Here is an 18546-nt window from a genome sequence, read left to right on the forward strand (position 1 = left end):
GAAGAGGCTTATGGTGGTTTGCAGAAGGCCATGGTCTGGAATGTTAAGCACCATTCTGGCTTTAAGACTGAAGGACTGACCCCGCAACCCTTATTTACATGCATCCCCTCAATGACTTTTCATGAGTCTAAACTAGAAAGTCAGCTTCTTTTTGCACAGAGCTCCTTCCTGAGGAGTTGAACTTCCCCCTCTTCTGACAAAAGAGGCATCTTTCCCAAGAGGGGACGAAAAACACAGACAGCCTGTTCAATTCCATGTAGCCTGCATCTTCTTAACGGCTGCGGGATCCCGCTGGCCAAATATTTGAGGCTCCTGACGACTCATGCAGATGTAAAGAACATGTTGCTATAACTGCGAGCGTGTCCTTCGCTGAGTGTAAAACTGGTTTAAATAGCCGAAAATCACCACCACACCTAGGAAATGAGATGTTTCCCACTTTCAATGGCACGGTTATAGGCCAAGACAAGTTTACAGGATGCAGCATTATTTGTGAGGTGCAATGACATATTAGCTAACACCAAAAGGTGAAAGACGCCCATTATAAGAATGCAGTGCACATTTCTGAGTATTATTAGGTTAATTCTGAATATAATTTGGAGCTGGAAATCTTAGTACTTTTAAAAGCACAATTACCAGTGCTAAAGGACATGTTATCATTCACTGTATTTTCCTAACTGTAGAAAGTCAAGGACAAATTCCTTTCACAGTCTCAAGAACTTGGGTAAGCATAAGGTTTGTAAGTTTCCTCTCCTATTTAGGAATTTGTAGGTACCTGAAATAAAACTGAAAAATGTTCCACTGACCACAGGAGGTATTCAGTGAGATATATCTATATATATATCTATAGATTTATAAATCTATAGATATATATATATAGTCCAACTGACAGACTTCAAATGTTTCTATCTAGAATCAAGACAAATCACTTGATACCATGATCCATGGTATAAAGTAATTGTCATGATTGTGCCTGTGGATAAATGGCAGCTATTTGAGTATTATCTGATTTGGCTTCCTAATTTTCATCTCAGAAAGAAGGATAAGAGGGGTTCCTGGGTGGTACAGTCGGTTAAATGTCTGACTCTTAGTTTCAGCTTGGGTCGTGATCTCAGGGTCGTGAGATGGAGCCCCGGGTCACGTTCTGTCCTCAGCAGGGAGTCTGCTTAAGACTTTCTCTCCCTCCCCCTCTAACCCTCCCCCCATCATCGACTCTTTCTCAAACAAATAAATGAATCTTTAAAAAAAAAAAGTCTTAGAAACTTGAATACATGTATTTTAATGTGCTTTTATAGTATTTGTTACCACTTTCTTCATTGAATACCTATTAGATTGTCTTACCGACTTCCCCTCTGTCTTCCTTTCCTGGATACTGCCCTCCCTCTTCATACAGGGTTTATAGGAATGGCTACTGGCAGCCGTGTTTGTACAATGTGACCCCCTCCTTGAGCACAGGTGACTGTCCCAAGGGTGGGCAGCTGTCCCTGAATTTGGAGTTGAGAGACAGAGAGGAACTTGGGCTCCACCTGAGTAGCTGGACCTATACTGCCAATGCAGGTGCTAAAGGTAGCCATCTACTGTCATACAGCCTGGGGAGCAGAGAAAGAAAGATCCAAGCTGACATCCAGAACGAAGCAGGGATGAGAGGCAGGGGGGAAAAGTCCCAACCACTAACCCAATGTCTGGTCCCAGGTAATTCCTGAAGTCCATCTGCATTCCTCCCTGGGCTCCTTGAGAGCCCCAGGGTCTGTATAAATTCTTCCTTTTTGCCTAAACTACATAATGTAGGTCTCTGTTACTTACAACCAAGAGTCCAAGTGACTGCACATTCCAACTTTAATTTTAGCATTCTTCAGTTTTGAAAGAGGTACACTCATCCTAGAGCAAAGAGTTTGCACTCAAGGGTTCACCCAGGTAGGAATGATCCAGGCGTACAGCACAGTGTCTTGTTCACATAATGTTTGCCGAATGAATGAACACATGAATGAAGGGAGGGATGTGTTCCAAATCACCAGGGACCCTGGCATCATGACCAAAGCTGAAGGCAGACGCTTAACCTACTGAACCACCCAGGCATCCCTCACTTAGTACACTCCCTCTGACAAGCTGATCTTCTCATCACTGACCCAACTCTTCTTTCAGACTTCTTCCTAGCTACAGTCTACAGGACCGCTTGGTGGCAGACTTCTTCAGGATTACCCACCTTGGTATCTGTATCTTTGTCTCCTCTATTGACAGTCCTCTGAGGACTCCCAAACATCCTGGTCCCTTCTGGCACCTTCAATCAATTCTTCAGGTTTTAAGTCTGTGACACCAAAGATGTAATACTAGCAGAGCCAACATTACTCAGGGTCCTTCCTCCCAGCGCATGATTTTCTGCCATTTTTCAAATCTATTTAAAATGTTCTTAAAGTCTTTATGTTGTAGTGATCTCTACTAAGGTATTTGTGAAGGAAATGAGATATCTTGAGTTGGCTTCAAAATAATCAGAAGAGGGTAAGTTAGGGTAGAGACGAAACAAACACGGTCATGAAAACTGGGTGATTGGTACTGGTGGTAGAGGGGGGAGGTGGTGTTCATTATATTAATCTGCTTTTTTATGTGTTGGAAATTTTCCATAATACATAGCCGTGCCCCAAAATGTTCTTAGTCTTCCCTCTAACACTTCTTCACCTGATCTGTATATAACTGTATTCATACAAAATACAGTTTCTTGTCTTTTCTTTTTTTCTTTCATTCTTTTTTTTTTAATATGGTACCACCAGAAATGCCTCCAAAAGGCGTAGACAGCCCATAGCTTGTAAACACTGCAGATGACATAGGAGCAAAGATGAGATCCTATTTTTGAAAAGACCTAAATTGACTTCATTCCTGTTTTGATACTAATGAGTGAGACAGGGAAAAAGCCCTAAGAGAAACAGTCTCTTTACTGGGGACTTGGACTAATAATTTTCTGTTTACAACTAAAATGGTCAAACACGGGCTATTCTGCGATATAGGTGTAATGGGTTAGCAAATGCCCTTTAAAAGACACTGATGCAACAGAAGACAAATCAAAAGCCACATGAAAAACTGTCTCCACCTCGGATCAGGAGGTTTTTTTTTTGTTGATGCCTTGTACTCAATGCACCAAATGTATCATAGCAACAGTAATGGGATGCTACTAACAAGAGCCTCTTCCCAACGTTTAACCTTGGTTGCAAGCTTCCCAGAAGGTTCTTGCTATAGCATTGCTGATGACAGCAGGCATCGGTTATGTAGCCTTAAGTGACCAAGGACCATGTCAACGCATCAGGAAGTGGCTGCCACTCTCGGATGGGGCCAATCATTCAGGAAAAGGGGATAAATTAGGAAGGAAATAATTATACACCGTACGGCGATCGGTGCCTTTATATGACCATCAGTGCTGATCATCTGTCCTTAAGGCCCAGCGGAATTGGAGAATTGGTTTTCCCATACAGCCTTTTCATACAGACACCCAGGCCTTCAGCTGTACTGCTGGTGGTGACGGTCCACAGTCACACTCTTCTTCTCACCCCCCTTGGAGCAAACACATGGTGGAAAGCCAGCTGGTAGGGTTAGGGAAGCAGGGTCAGGCCAAAGAAGGGGGCAAAGCTAACTGCTCCCCATGGGGATCCAGCCCTGACCTTGGCCTCATTAGCTCTGGGTTCTGACTGAGCTAAACCAGCCCAGATGGCTTTAGGAACAAGGTAAAGATCTACTTCAGGAAAAACTGGAGAAATAAATTAACAGCTTGCTAGTCTTAGAGTGATGGGAAGTGTAGAAGGGAAGATGTTCTAAAGGATTTTCACAATGAAAACTTCAAAGAACTTTTCAACTTACAGCCATTTTACTGTTATTTCTGCTCAAGATGATGAAATCAAGTTTATTTTCTCCAAATAGAAGTGAGCTTTACATTTCCAAAAAATCATAGCAACGAAGCCTTTCCTTTGAATAAAATTCATTTGTCCGGATACACTTTTCCCAGGAGGGAAGAGAACTAGCATTCATTGAGTATTAAATTACACAACCTATCGCATTTCATTCTCCCCCAATGCCTCAACCAGCTACGTAGTATTATCCTGCCGAGTCCTGAAAACTGAGGCCTAGAGAGGTTAACTAATTTGCCCAAGGTCATGTATCTACTAGATAGAGGAAGAGGGATTTGAACTTCGTTCTGTCTGCCCTTGAAGCCCCCCAACTTTGCGCAGGGCCACATCGCTTTACCATTCAGAGTAGCAGAAAACAATTACGGGGAGTTTTTGCCAAGAATGGCTGTGTGGTTCAAAACTAGGTTAACATTCCTAAATTATTAAATTACATCAGAAAAGACAGTCTGGGGCACTTGAACGGCAACAGCTGATTGCGTCTTCTGGCAGCTCCAAATGTTGCAGCAGCGACAATCGTTAGCAAAACAGCCCCCAAATTTATCAGGAGGGGATCTGACATATTTTTATGGTGGGGGGAAAAAAACCCAGCCCACAAGTATAGTTGGAGCAGTATGGTGCATTGTTTTCTGTGACCTTAGCAAGCGCAGTTCAATGACCTAATTAATAGTTAGTTGACAGCCCGGATGCTGGGGGACAGGACAGCCTAGTGGCTCCTGGGGTGGGTTTGGCAAAGCTGAAATCAACACCTGTGTGAGAGAAAACATGTGTGGCAATCCCTACATTACAGTGATAGTTCAATATTTGCACTTCCATTTTATTTTCTCTGCCCTTCCATAGGGAAAATTCCTCCAAGACTTCAAGTCAACATTTTTCGACCTCAGCAAAACTGCATAATTCCCGGCCAGCACTAGGGTGAGGCAAGCAAGTGGAATGAGGCCCTTGTCTTGGGCACAAAATTGAAGGGGGCACCCAAAATCTTAGTAATGAAGATAAATAATATTTGAATATATTTTTAAATCAAAATTAATGCCGGGGCACCTGGGTGGCTCAGTGGGTTGGGGCCTCTGCCTTCGGTTTGGGTTGTGGTCCCAGGGTCCTGGGATCGGGTCCCAAGTCTGGCTCTCTGCTCAGCGAGGAGCCTGCTTTCCTCTCTCTCTTTGCCTGCCTCTCTGCCTACTTGTGATCTCTGTCTGTCAAATAAGTAAATAAAAAATCTTTTAAAAAATTAATGCCAAAAATTCTATAATGAACAAAATGTCAAAAGTGAATACAGGCAGGATCAGTATTGCTGATTCTTTCCTTTGGTCTGTAGCTCCAAAAGGGCTCCAAGAGTGTGACCCTGTTAGTGACCCTCTTATTGTCCTGTTCAGCGGCATCCCTGATGCCTCCTGACATCTACTCACTAAATGCCAGTACCCACTAAACTCCCACCCTCAACCCCAGTCATGACCACCAAAACTGTCTCCAGGTATTTCCAAATATCCCTTGGGGGACAAAAATACCCACAGTTGGGACTGAACGCTATAGTCATAGAGCCGCAGGAACCCCATCCATTTAAGAAATTGATAAGCAGCCTGAAAGGCTAAGGGGCCTAATAACATTGTTGTGGCTAAGGGGGTAGGACACTGGCATCACGTAGACTTGGGATCAAATCTCAGGTTTATCAAGACTCAGTAGATGTGTGACCTGTGGGCTTCCATTTCACCATGATCTGAAGGGCTGTGAAGATTCCACAATGATGTCTATAAATCGGTTAGGACAGTACGTGATGCGCAGTAAGAACTCAAAAACCTTAGTCACTAAGGTTTCACTTTTTATTGGGTAAGTAATCCCTTCAGTTTCTGTGCCACAGTAACAGGACCGCTTAGTCTTCTGAGCAAGGAGAGGTTGGTACCAAAGTAAAGAAGGGCTTGATATTTCCAAGTGGCTTAAATCTTTAGGTGGACAAGTGTGGGTGATGATTCTCCTTGAAGGAGGAAGTATTTGTTAAACGGTTAAATAGCTCAGTACGCGAGTCTCAGTGTCTCCTGCGGCCGGCTTAGAGCTTTCATGAACCTCACTGCAACTCAGAGGACATATTTGTTACAAAGGCTAAAAAGCTCAACCCACCAACTTGTCCTCACACCACCACTTGAACAGGAAATTGGAAAACTTTGAAATACAAAATGCAGCTAGAATTTTATGTACAGCTTAGAAAACTAACGGCGGCTGATTTGTTTTCATCTGACTGCACACTAAAGTACTGAGCCACTGAAACACATTTAAGCCCTTGAGTACCCATTAAAAGGAAAATCATACACCATAATCTTGCTTTTGGCTTATTTTGATTATTCTTAAGGTCTTGAATGCGGTAGGTAAAAGACTGCTTTTCTAAGCCCCCGAATCATGGTTTCGAATTTTTTAACAGCATTCTTGAGTTATAATTCACACACCATACAACTTGCCCATTTAAAGTGTACAATTCAATTTAAATAAAAACTTGAGTCTAAAAAAATAATAAAGTATACGATTCAGTAGCTTTTAGTATATTCACGGAGTTCTGTATCCACCATCACAACCAATTTTAGAATATTTGCATTATGCTTCCAAAAACAAACTCTACGGGCCTTAGCCATCATCCCCATACACACAGTTTTCCCTCTCCCCTAACCCCTGGCAAACACTAATCTACTTTTTGTCTTTATGAATTTGCCTATTTATGGACATCTAACATAAATGAAACCCTATAAGATGTGCCCTTTTGTGTCTGGCTTCTTCAATTCGGCACCACGTTTTCAAGATTCCCCCATGTTACAGCATGTATCAGTACTTCTACTGTAAGGATAGATCACATTTGGTTTATCTGCTCATCCAGTGATGGACATTTGGGTTGTTCCCACTTTTTGGCTATCATGAATAATGCTGCTATAAACATTTAAGTACCAGTTTCTGTGTAGACACATGTTTTCCATTCCCTTGTGTATACACTTAAGAGTGGAACTTCTGAGGGGCACCTGGGTGGCTCAGTGGGTTAAAGCCTCTGCCTTTGGCTTAGGTCATGATCCCAGGGTTCTGAGATCAAGCCCCACATCGGGCTCTCTGCTTAGCGAGAAGTCTGCTTCCTCCTTCTCTCTCTCTCTCTCTCTCTCTCTGCCTTCTTGTGATCTCTGTCTATCAAATAAATAAAATCTTAAAAAGAAAAAAAAGAGTGGAGGGGTGCCTGGGTGGCTCAGTCAGTTAAGCATCTGCCTTCAGCTCTGGTCATGATCCCAGGGTCCTGGGATCGAGCCCCGCATCAGAGAGCCCGCTTCCTTCCTCTCTGCCTGCCTCTCTGCTACTTGTGCTCTTTCTCTCTGTCAAATAAATAAATAAAATCTTAAAAAAAAAAGAGTGGAACTTCTGGGTCATGTGGTAGCACTATATTTAACATTTTGAAGAACTGCCAGACTGTTTTCCAAAATGGCTACACTATTTTACATTCCCACCATCAATGTTAAGAGAGGTCCGACTTCTCCACATGCTGGCCAACAATTGCTATATCTGACTTTTTGATTACTGCCCCCCTAGTGGATGTGAAATAACCTCTCCTTGTGCTTTTGATTTACATTTCTCTTATGACTAATGATGTTGAACATCTTCTCATGTGCTTCTTGGCCATTTGCATAACATCTTTGGAGAAGTCATGGTTTCATTTTGATACGCTAAGAAGTGTGGGAAACACTATGCGGCAGGTGGGACCATCCACAATAGAAACAGGAGCCCTGATTAAGCATATATTAAAGGCCCACCAAGATCTTCCACCATGTTACTGAATTAATGATTAGCTTAACCTATGAGAAAAAGAAAACCCATTTTTCTAACGGCAGCAAAAATTATTCTACTTGTGTGGCCTTAGCTAAGAGTTAAAAAAAAAAAAAAAACTAGCTAAAGGGGAAGGTTTGTTTATCATGAGTAACAACTTCCTTATCGCTAAGCCTCAAAATTCCAGAACACCTCACTGAAAGCCAGATTCTGCCAGGACAGGTCAGGACACCGGTGTTCACTCCTGTGCACTCTGGAGTAACAGCACAAGTCTAACGTCAGTGTGATCTATATTTCTTGATTTCTCAACTTAAATGAGTGAATCCCAGTGCACCTTTAGTTGACCCCATGGGAATTTTTTCTTCCATGTTTGAAAGAAAATCCACATATCTCTCTTCTCTGAAAATAAACTCTTATCAGAATAATATGAACATACAGTCCTTCTATATTGGATCGCCACATCAGGATCCAACATTTAATTTGTGTAGAAAGAGTTGCGGTATTGCAATTCGAGGTCTAGCATTGAGATGACTACTCATCTCTGGAAGAACTCGGGATAACGTGATAAATTCAGACATTCAGAAATACTTTTTCAGCAGTCTGTGGCAAATCGGGAAGGCACAGGAAAACAGGGCTCCAAAAGTCATTAACCTAAATTAATTAACCCAGTGACATTGTCATAGAATTTTAGCCCCACTGCAGAACCCAGATGAATACAATTCTTCAGGTAGGTAAGCATTTTTTGTTGTGGGGTGTTTATTTACAATGAACTGAAGAAGAGGGTTAATCTAATGGGATGCAGGACTGCATTGGATGGTGAAATGCTTTGTGACCAACATTCATTTGAGGTATCAATTAACTTTTAATTCTTGGAGGGAAACAAAAGCAGCCTTGCACAAAGACTAAATTGGGGGTGGTATGAGGGGCATAGAGCTCATGGAAACTTGGGCCTGCTACCTTTTTGTAGCAGGGAAAGGCCTCCTTATCTAACACAAAGGGGTTGAAGAGTAGGGAGGGAGAAGGGTGAATTGGTGTGTGGCCTGTTAACTCAATGATGTTTCTAAAGCCTGAATGGAGGAGTCAAAGCCACCCAAGTCCAAACAGCACTAAGTCAACAGCTTGGCCGAGACAGCATGACCTGAATGGAAATGCAAATGGTTCAGTCCAATAACCGCTCTGGGGTGGCACTTGGTCCAGAAGCTCTTACCTCCCTGGAATCTATTCAAGGCACACAGAAGAGCGAATCGCCTTACTAGACCCTGTAGCCAAATTCCAGGGGAGACCCAATATGTGCCGATTCAAATTAATAGGACACAAAAATTATGAAGTGGTAATTCCCAGCGACGACAACAACAACAAAGAACCTTTACTCTGCTCAAGGTTTCCCTATGGGGTCCTTTTAAGCCACCAGCCATGTGATTTTGAAAAAACACCAGCTGTGGTCCTACAGACAAGTCTCACGTTCAACAGGGAAGAAAATACTTTCCGTGAAGTGCTGTTGTGGACATGTCCGGCTTCCGACCACCAGACAACACGGGACTACATAATTAGTTTGTTTTCCAAAGGGGGAGCCACCTCATGCTTTTCTTCAAATTCAATCAAAACATACACGCTCTAAATAGAAACACGTTCATTTGAAACCCCTTTGCATGAGCAGCTGTCTGGGCCAGGCCTGGCCCAAGAGCCTGATTCTATTCATTTCTGCACTCCGGCTAGTAAATGCGTGGCTTTGTTCACTTCCACCAGCAGAGGCAGTCAGACTCAATTGGGCAAGGGGCCTTAATGATCTGAGGCAGGTGTCCTTAGTGGCTGCCCAGGTGAGGGGGTCAGCCTGTGTACCATGACTCACTCACTTGTCCCTAGTTTACAAAGCCCGGCCCTGCACAATTAATTACTGCCTTTAGTGTGCTCACCCACACAAGTGGGAGGGGGCTGCTCGGGCCAGCTTGGGGCTTTTGCTACTATTCAAGAGCTCAGCAGACAACCAAGCACTCTCTAGAAACTCTACAAAATGAAATCATAATAATATGAGAGAAATAAACAGCTGCTAAGGCCTCATCAAGTAGCCCAGCCGAGCACAAAGATGGCTTCTGGGCAGATGCCCTTCAGGACTAACAGACTCCTATGTTCAAGTTCCCAAAAGTCGGGAGAAAGCTGTGCTCTGGCCCTTCATGAATTAAAAACGTCAATGTATGAGACAAGCCAAATAGCCAGAGAGGAATCATCACCCCTCATGTTTATTTCGGGCTTTGTATTCTCGAAGCCTCAGCCTGCACCTCACCTCATGTTACCCCCCCACAATCTGGTGAGGTAGGCAAGGGGAGCGCCAATAGTTCCACTCGACAGGTAAGGAAAGGTCAGAGGTTAAGGGATGTGTTGTGCCCACGGTCCCACGACTCATTGGTGTAAAAGCCAGGGCCAGAATTCGGGTACAGAAAGCCAAGAGAGCTGAAGCCCCAGCCCCAATCAAAGCCACAGAGGTGGTGTCCCAAGGGCAGCTGGATGCAACCTAGGTTAAGCAGGACAAGCTTTGCCAGAGAGGAAATTGGCTTTCGATGGCCTGGAAGGAAGATTGCTCTCTTTTGTGCAAAGAGCAAGCTCCTCGCCACTGGCATTGGAACCCAATTTGTGATGCTCTGTTTACTCTGGCTAGATGGGACTTCGGTGTTTCTAAAAGAGACCTTCCAGGACCCCAGAGTTTTTCATGAATGCAGAGATTTGGCCTAATAACATTTTCTGAATCCTGTCAAGTCTTGCACAGAAAGATCCTTCTTCAGAAGTCATCAACTATCACCTCTGTGTTGGCTTCAGGATCCCTTTGGGTGTGCTTTACTTTATTACAACCTGCCTTATTCCAGAAAGAATTCCAAGAGGCTGAATTAGTGTCCAGGCCATCTTGCCTAACGTGGGACCATTTTTCACCACAGTGGTGTGTGCCCAGCAGGCACTGAACGGGAACAGCTGCCTCTCTGTAGCCTAGTGGTCAAGAATCAGATCGTCTTGGGGTTTAAATCCCAGCTCAGCCATTCGCCATCTATGTGGCTTGGGGGCCCATGACTTAAATCTCTCTGTAGCTCAGTTGCCTAGTTTATATACTGGGAATAAAAGATTAAATTAGCTCATGCATTAAAATCATTCAGCCTAGTCCCAGGTTTAGCTGTTAAAATCATTATCTTTCCCACTTTGACATTTAAATGGATCATCAATCGTTAACTGGGTAAGTGCTAGGTTATTGTTACCTGCCAGAATAATATAACAATAATATATAAGTTAATATTACATGTAATTGATGATACAGTGTATTATAATATATAAATGTTAATAATACCTATATAATATATAAACAGATTATAGTATAATAACATAATAACATATAAGATATAAACAGATTATAGTATAATAACATAATAACTTGTAAGATATGAACAGATTATAGTATAACAACATAATTGCTGCGGTTGTTGTTATTAATGTTATCTCACTCGGCTTCCCTCCTCACATCTTGCACTGCAGTCAAACTCCTCTCTCCCTTTAATGGGGCTGAATTCCCATTCATGGTTTTGTCTAAGAACTTGGTTTCCCTTTTAAGACTCAGATCAGGAAGCACTTCCTCCAGGAAGCTTCTGGAAAGTCCCAAGCATGAGAATTGTGCCGCTCCTCTGTGTGTCCATAACAGCTTGCGTGCTTCCCCCACCACAACCTGTCTCCTCCTCAGGCTGGGATGCAACACTGGTGAGACCCAACCTGTCACCCCGGATTAAGGGACAGGGAAATCAAATCAAATAGGTCTGCATTACCACAGAGCTACGTACTAATAAGTGAGCTGAATTTGGGTAGTCCCATTGACTAGAGTCAGGAAGTCACCATTCTGAGGCTCAAGAAATGACAGTTTCAGCACTATCAGGGGTCAGCTGGAATAGTGCCTCATGTGTTGGGGACTTTGCCACCTGCCCCACGAGAATAATCCTAGCAAGCATTTCTGGAGGCCTGCTGATCCGAATCTCAGTAACAGTCATTTGTCAAGAACCAAGAACTCTGCTCAGCTCTAATCCTTCGAACTCAGAGAGAGAAGAGGGGCCTGGCTGGCTCAGTCAGTGGAGCACAGGACTCTTGATCTCAGGGTCGTGAGTTGAAGCCCCTTGCTGGGCATGGAGCCAACTTAAAAAATAATATGTTTAAAAAAAAAAAAAACAACTCAGAAAGAAAAGAGCTACTATCCTTCCCATCTTACATATGAGGTCACTGGCTCAGGTTAAAGGACTTGCCTAAAGGCACAGAGGCAGTCAAAGCAAGGTAGGGATTTCTAATCTGGAGCTGTCGAAGCCAAGAGTCAGCCTTACAGACCCTAAGGCCCGTATGTGCAGCCCTGTCACGATACCGTGCGCTAAGGCCCGAAGTCAGGCGCTGGAAAGGCTACATTAGATGAGTGAGGCCATCGTTTTTTTCCTCCAGGAGCTCCGGATCCAGAAGGACACAAAGATATGTTCACAGATTACGGAGTGACCAGCACTGGAATAGAATTCATTAAATGGGTCAGGACCCCAGAGAAGAGAGGGAGGAAGTGTAACCCGCAGGACTTTGGGAGAATGACACCTTTGGAAACAACTAAATCTCAGAAGCTGGCCGGCCTCGTCCTTAGGTTTACAAACCCTGTTTATGTTGCTCTCACTCAACTTTCTTCCCCACATCCCCTCTCTCCCTTCCTTTAGCGTCTGTGGTTTCTGAAGCGGCAGAACACCCATAAGCCGCCCATCCCCTCGCGCTGCTCACTGGCATTTGCCCTGCCACATTCCACTCATTGTTGGAGAACAGATCGGGAAAAGGGGTGGGGGGTTGGATTAGATGACTTTCAAGATTCCTACCAACCCTGAGAGTTGGAGATTCTCTGAGGAAGAGGCTCAGAGGCAGAGAAATCCTCAAGAGCAGAAATTAGCAAGGATCTACTCAGCACAACCAGGAACTCACTTTAAAAAAAAATTTAATTCCAGTATATAGTTAGCATACAGTTTGATGAGTTTCAGGTGTGCAATATAGTAATTAATACACACACACACACACACACACACACACATATAATTAGTAATATATTACTCAGTGCCCATCACAAGTGTGCTCCTAATTCCCTTCATCTATTTCACCTATCCCCCCCACCTCCCCAGCCATGAACCTCCCCGACCCCGTCTTTTAGGGAGACAGAGAGAAGGCAGGGAGGGGCAGAGGCACAGGGAAAGAGAGAGAACCTCAAGCAGGTTCCACACCCAGCGTGAGCCTAAAGCAGGGTTCAATCTAATGACCCTGAGATCATGATCTGGACTGAAATCAAGAGCCAGGCACTTACCTGATTGTGCTACCCAGGTACCCCTGAACTTCCTTGTTAAAACTTTGGAATTGCTTTGCTATGTTCTATACAGCCAGATCCCAAGCTAGAGTTGCCAACAGCTTTCTCTCCGTTTCTGAACTGTGTAAAATTTTTAACCAGTTTCATAATTGAAAATGTTCCTTACAATCTTATAAGTGGGGGCTTATCTTTATTTTCAAGTGCAAATTTGATTCAAATCAAGGCCAACGGTTTAAACACCGAGTTAGAAATCAACCCTTGAGTTTAAAGCTGCCGTTAAGCGTGGCAAAATGCCCTTACTCTTGCCCAACCCTCAGGTTTCTACTCTAGTCCTGCAATCTGTGGGCATTTAAAACAGAGACCCAGAGGTGACCGTCTTTTCATTCTTGTCCAGGCCCCTATGTACACCAAGTTAACAACAGAAATGTTGGCAACTAGATGGCGATTATCTAATTCGAAAAGTGTTACCCAAATCCAGTAATAGGATTAGAGGTATTGCGGCCCTACGTCAATCCCTAGCAAACCCGAGCTGGCCAGTGGCCATTTCCATGGGCTGCACTTTCCTTTCAAACAGCTCCATCCCCACAAGCAAAAGAAAAAAATGAGCGAAACCGGACCTTGTCAAAATTAACAACTTTCATGCTCCAAAGGATATCATCAAGAAAGTGAAAACAGACCACAGAATGGGAGACAATAATATTCACAAATCATATATCCGATAAAGATCTAGTACCCAGAATATAGAAAGAACTCTTATAACTCAATAATAAAAAGACAAATAACCCAATTGAAAAGTGGACAAAAAATCTGATTAGGCTGGATGGCTGGGTGGCTCGTTTGGTTAAGCTGCTGCCTTCGGCTCAGGTCATGATCCCAGGGTCCTAGGATCGAGTCCCACATCAGGCTCCTTGCTCAGCAGGGGAGCCTGCTTCTCCCTCTACCTCTGCCTGCCACTCTGCCTGCTTGTGCTCATGTTCTCTCTCTCTCTCTCTCTCTCTCTCTGACAAATAAATAAATACGATCTTTAAAAGAAAAAAAAAAGTCTTTAAAATCTGATTAGGCATTTTTTTCCCAAGAAGATAAATAAATGGCCAATAAACACATGAAGATGTTCAACATCATTAATCATTAGGAAAATGCCAACCAAGGAGCAGCGTGGCTGGCTCAGTCAGAAGAGCTTGCGGCTCTTGATCTCAGGGTTGTGAGTTCAAGCCCCACCTTGGGTGTAGAAACTACTTAAGTAAGTAAAACTTTTAAAAAAGGAAAACGCCACACAAAATCACAATGATGCACTATTTCAAACATATTAGGAAGGCTATAATCAAAAAGAGAATAACACATGTTGGGAAGGATGCGGAGAAATGGGAACTAGCATTCATTTCTGTAGGACCGTGAAATGGTGCTAACACTCTGGGAAACATTCGGCAGTCCCTCAAAGATTTAAACAGAATTAACAGAGTTATCATATAACCCAGCAATTCCAGTCCTAAGTATATGCTCAAGATAAATGACAACCTACATCCACACAAAAACTGGTACAGGAATGTTCATAGCGGCATTTATGATAGCCAAAATGTAGAAACAACCCGATGTCCATCAAATGACAAAGAGATAAACAAAATGTAGTATATCCATGCAATGGAATAGCAGACTGCCAAAAAAGGAATAAAGCATTAGTGCATGCTATCACATCGATGGACTGCGAAAATATTATTATAAGTGAAAGAAGTCAGACAGAAAGACTCCATATTGTAGGATTCCATTTTTACAAAATATTTAAAATATTTATTCAGGTATATATAAAGAAACAAAATTGATTAGTAGTTACCTGAACGGGGGAGGACTGGACGGCTAAGGAGTACAGGGTTTATTTTTGGACTGATGAAAATGTTCTGGAAATAGATGGTGGTGAAGACGGCACAACTTTGTGAGTATACTGAAAACCACTGAATTGTACACTTTAAATGTACGTATTAAATGAGTCAGATTTAGGCTGTGTGATTTATATCTTCATTTTTTAAATGTGGAAAAATAGCACCATACCCAAGAGCCAGAGGTCTGTGGGGTAAAAGTGGACCAGGGATGCTGACAATCTTTCCATGTAACAGAAAGACTCAGAGTCAGATGCAGTTAGCAGGAATTTATTGGGTACATGCTGTGACAGATTAATGCAAATCAGAAAGAGAAGGAACATAGTCACTTCTGAGCTCTAATTACTGGAAGCTGAATAACTCTAATTGACTTCTAAACCATCCAGCTACATAGCCCAAGACCTCTCCAAATTCCCTGGCCTTCAAACACTCTGGACTGTTTTTCTTCTGTGAAAACTCCATTTCCCCCGCCTTGCCTCTGCTCATGCTATGCCCTCCTCTCAAACTGACAAGATCCAACTTATCTTTGAAGTGTCACCAGGTTCAAATTCTCTCCTATGAAGCAGTGCTTTGGTACCCTAAAGAAAGACTCTGTAAGCATTTGTCGAGTGACTGAAGAAATGAATGGCCTCAGTTATTCATCCCTTTAAGTAGAGTTGAAGGATTAAAATTGCCCATAGGTTAGCGTAAGCCCTTGCTTAATTTCTCTAGGAGTTGTTGAAACAGTACAGTGGATAGCAAGCAGGCCTGGGGTAAGCTTATATTCCTGGAAGGGAGCTCTAATTCATACCTGAGTTTCTCATAGGAACAATGGAATAGGGTGGCCATTCTCAGCCTTACATCCACTGAGATGCATGAGAGAAGATGCTCACCTACGGAGCTGGCTTCCAGAAGCTTAACAGACACTACACAAATTCCCACCTCATTCTCTCCCACGCAGGAAAGTAGATGAGAGCAACATTTTCATAGGGACGACTCTAAACAAGATCTAATTTACTGGAAGAGACAATCATTCACAAACCCATGTCAGTAAGAACAAATTACTTGCAATCCAGCTCCCAACTGTGACACCCCAAGGCACAGCCACAATGCAGATGAGGGCCACGGGTGTATCAAGAGGTCACATTTCTGGAGAAAAGCCAGAATGGCCAACTTGTTATGGAAACAACCACAAACCACAAATGATATCCTGACACAAGGAAACGGTTCCTGAAATGCGTGTAAAACATAACTTTAACAGATCACACAGAACCCAATCCCATAAAACGATTTAATCTAGGAGATAGTCAACCACAGAGCCTTCTCTCATCCCGCCTTACAATGTCGTCTCGGGTTTTGCTGCAACAAAGCCAGAGAGGCAAGAATACCACTGAGGTCATATAATTCAAAAGGGCTTTTCTGGGGAATTTTACCCAGAGTAGTGAAGAAAAATTGGTAGGAGGATGATTAATTGGTGATATTTTTGAAAATTTGAACCAAAGAAAAATTTTGCTGCCTTTTTTCCTCTAAATGCTCCATTACCTGCTAGCAGGAAAAAGTAGTTACCAAACATGCTATTTGTCTTTTTTGCTGCCTTCAAAGCAGTTTCTTCTTTCTCTCACCATTATCTCATTCAGAATTGTCAGCTTCAAGTCTTTGGGACGGTAATATACAAGTCAGCACCCCCCTTAAAAATGCATAAACCAAAGCCTGTTTGCACAGAATTTGGCACCCTCTGATTCTTCAAGACTTGTGGCTTCACAAGACTGAAAAGCCTCAAAGCTCTGGCTTGATCATGGTCAAAGAGAAATGTGCACCAGCCTAAGTTTAGACCCCCGACCCACAGCATAAAAAGTATTTCTACACTGGCTTCTCCATAGGAGACTGCAATCACCATTAGAGCCCTGATATTTTTTCTTTTTTTAAAAATCACCCATTAAGAATTGAATATTGAATGATTATGAAATAATAGGACTAATCCTTGTAAAAAACACACACACACACACACACAGCAGGACTCGCCCCTCTAAATGTTGATATTATATCTTAAATCCAACAAAAGTCCTACCAGCCTCATCTCTGATGATCAGTCTTCGACCAATACCACTTGCAAGGCAATAAAGTATGAGTTAAAAATCTAAGTATACTAGACTCCTTTTACTTACGGAATGCAAAGTAATATTTTCTGTACATCTTACACACTCTTAGGCACTATATGAAGTTAAATACATAAGACTTAAAATGCTTGCATAATATTCAAAAATAAATTTCTCCTGATCACTCTGACTTCTATCTTACTACACTTGCAAATTAGCCACTGAAGGAACCGCACATAATAATGTCAGAAAAGAGACTGCCCTGAATTTCTTACATTTTCCTGCTATTCTCTACATTGTTTTTCCTCACTTGAATTTGATCCAATATATTTTCTAAGCCTTCTTCAATTATTTTGCCTCCACTATTCCCTGTTACAAAGTACAGCATTTCTGTGATTCTAAATCAAGTCCGTATTGTTAGTTGACTTTCTAAAATAGACGTTTGTGAACATTCAGCCAAACTTCCGCTTTTTATTGTAGGCGTGCTTTAGAACCCAGTCTAAAGGTTTTCAAATTGTTTGCATATTTTCAGGTATTATCTGTGTGGAAGATAGTTTTTCTGCCTCCTCTTCCTTCAAATGATGGAAAAAGGGCCAAAGGAGGATCAGAATGGCTACATTTGCCTAAGTCAGGCAAGCACATCATGCCAGGGGGACATAACTCAATGAGGTCTAAATTTGTCAAATGTCTCAAGTTACTTTTTAAGAGGATGACTTTGAAAAAGCAAAGAATATATTTTACTGGGAATCTTTCCCTTGGCTTCCTAGACCTTAATATGATTTGGATTTATCTCTGGCCATTTATTTAACAACCCAGTAAGTAGTAATTGAGGGCTTCCTACATGTAAATCCCCAACGTGGGGGACACAGATACTTCAAACATGGGCCCTGGCCTTAAAACCCCTGGTGTAGGGGCACCTGGGTGGCTCAGTGAGTTAGAGCCTCTGCCTTCGGCTCAGGTCATGATATCAGGGTCCTGGGATCGAACCCTGCATTAGGCTCTCTGCTCAGCAGGAAGCATGCTTCCCTCTCTGCTTGCCTCTCTGCCTACTTGTGATCTCTCTGTCAAATAAATAGATAAAATCTTAAAAAAAATAATAAAATCCCTGGTGCAAAGAATATGTAGACAGAGGATTAAACAACTTTATATGAATCTTAGAATGATTCCTGGCTCTTACTAGGGGTTAACACATGTTATTTTATTTATATATACACACACACACACACACACACACATATATATATATAATTTTATATATATTTATATATGTATTATATATGGAGTATAAATAAAATCTATACAAATTATCTATAATTATCTATACAAATATCTATACAAATTGACTATACAAATTATCTTAATTTATTTATTTATCTAAACTAATTACTGAATTATCTAAATTATCTATACAAATTGTCTATACAAATTATCTAAATTTATTTATCTAATTACTAAATTATCTAAATTATCTATACAAATATCTATACAAATTATCTATATTTATCTAAAAATTATCTAAAATTATCTATACAAAACCATGAATACTGTTATGCTGAAAATAAATTTTAAAAAATAAAATCTTAGAATGGTTCCTG

The sequence above is a fragment of the Mustela nigripes genome, chromosome X, assembly GCF_022355385.1.
Source record: "Mustela nigripes isolate SB6536 chromosome X, MUSNIG.SB6536, whole genome shotgun sequence".
NCBI lineage: Eukaryota > Metazoa > Chordata > Mammalia > Carnivora > Mustelidae > Mustela > Mustela nigripes.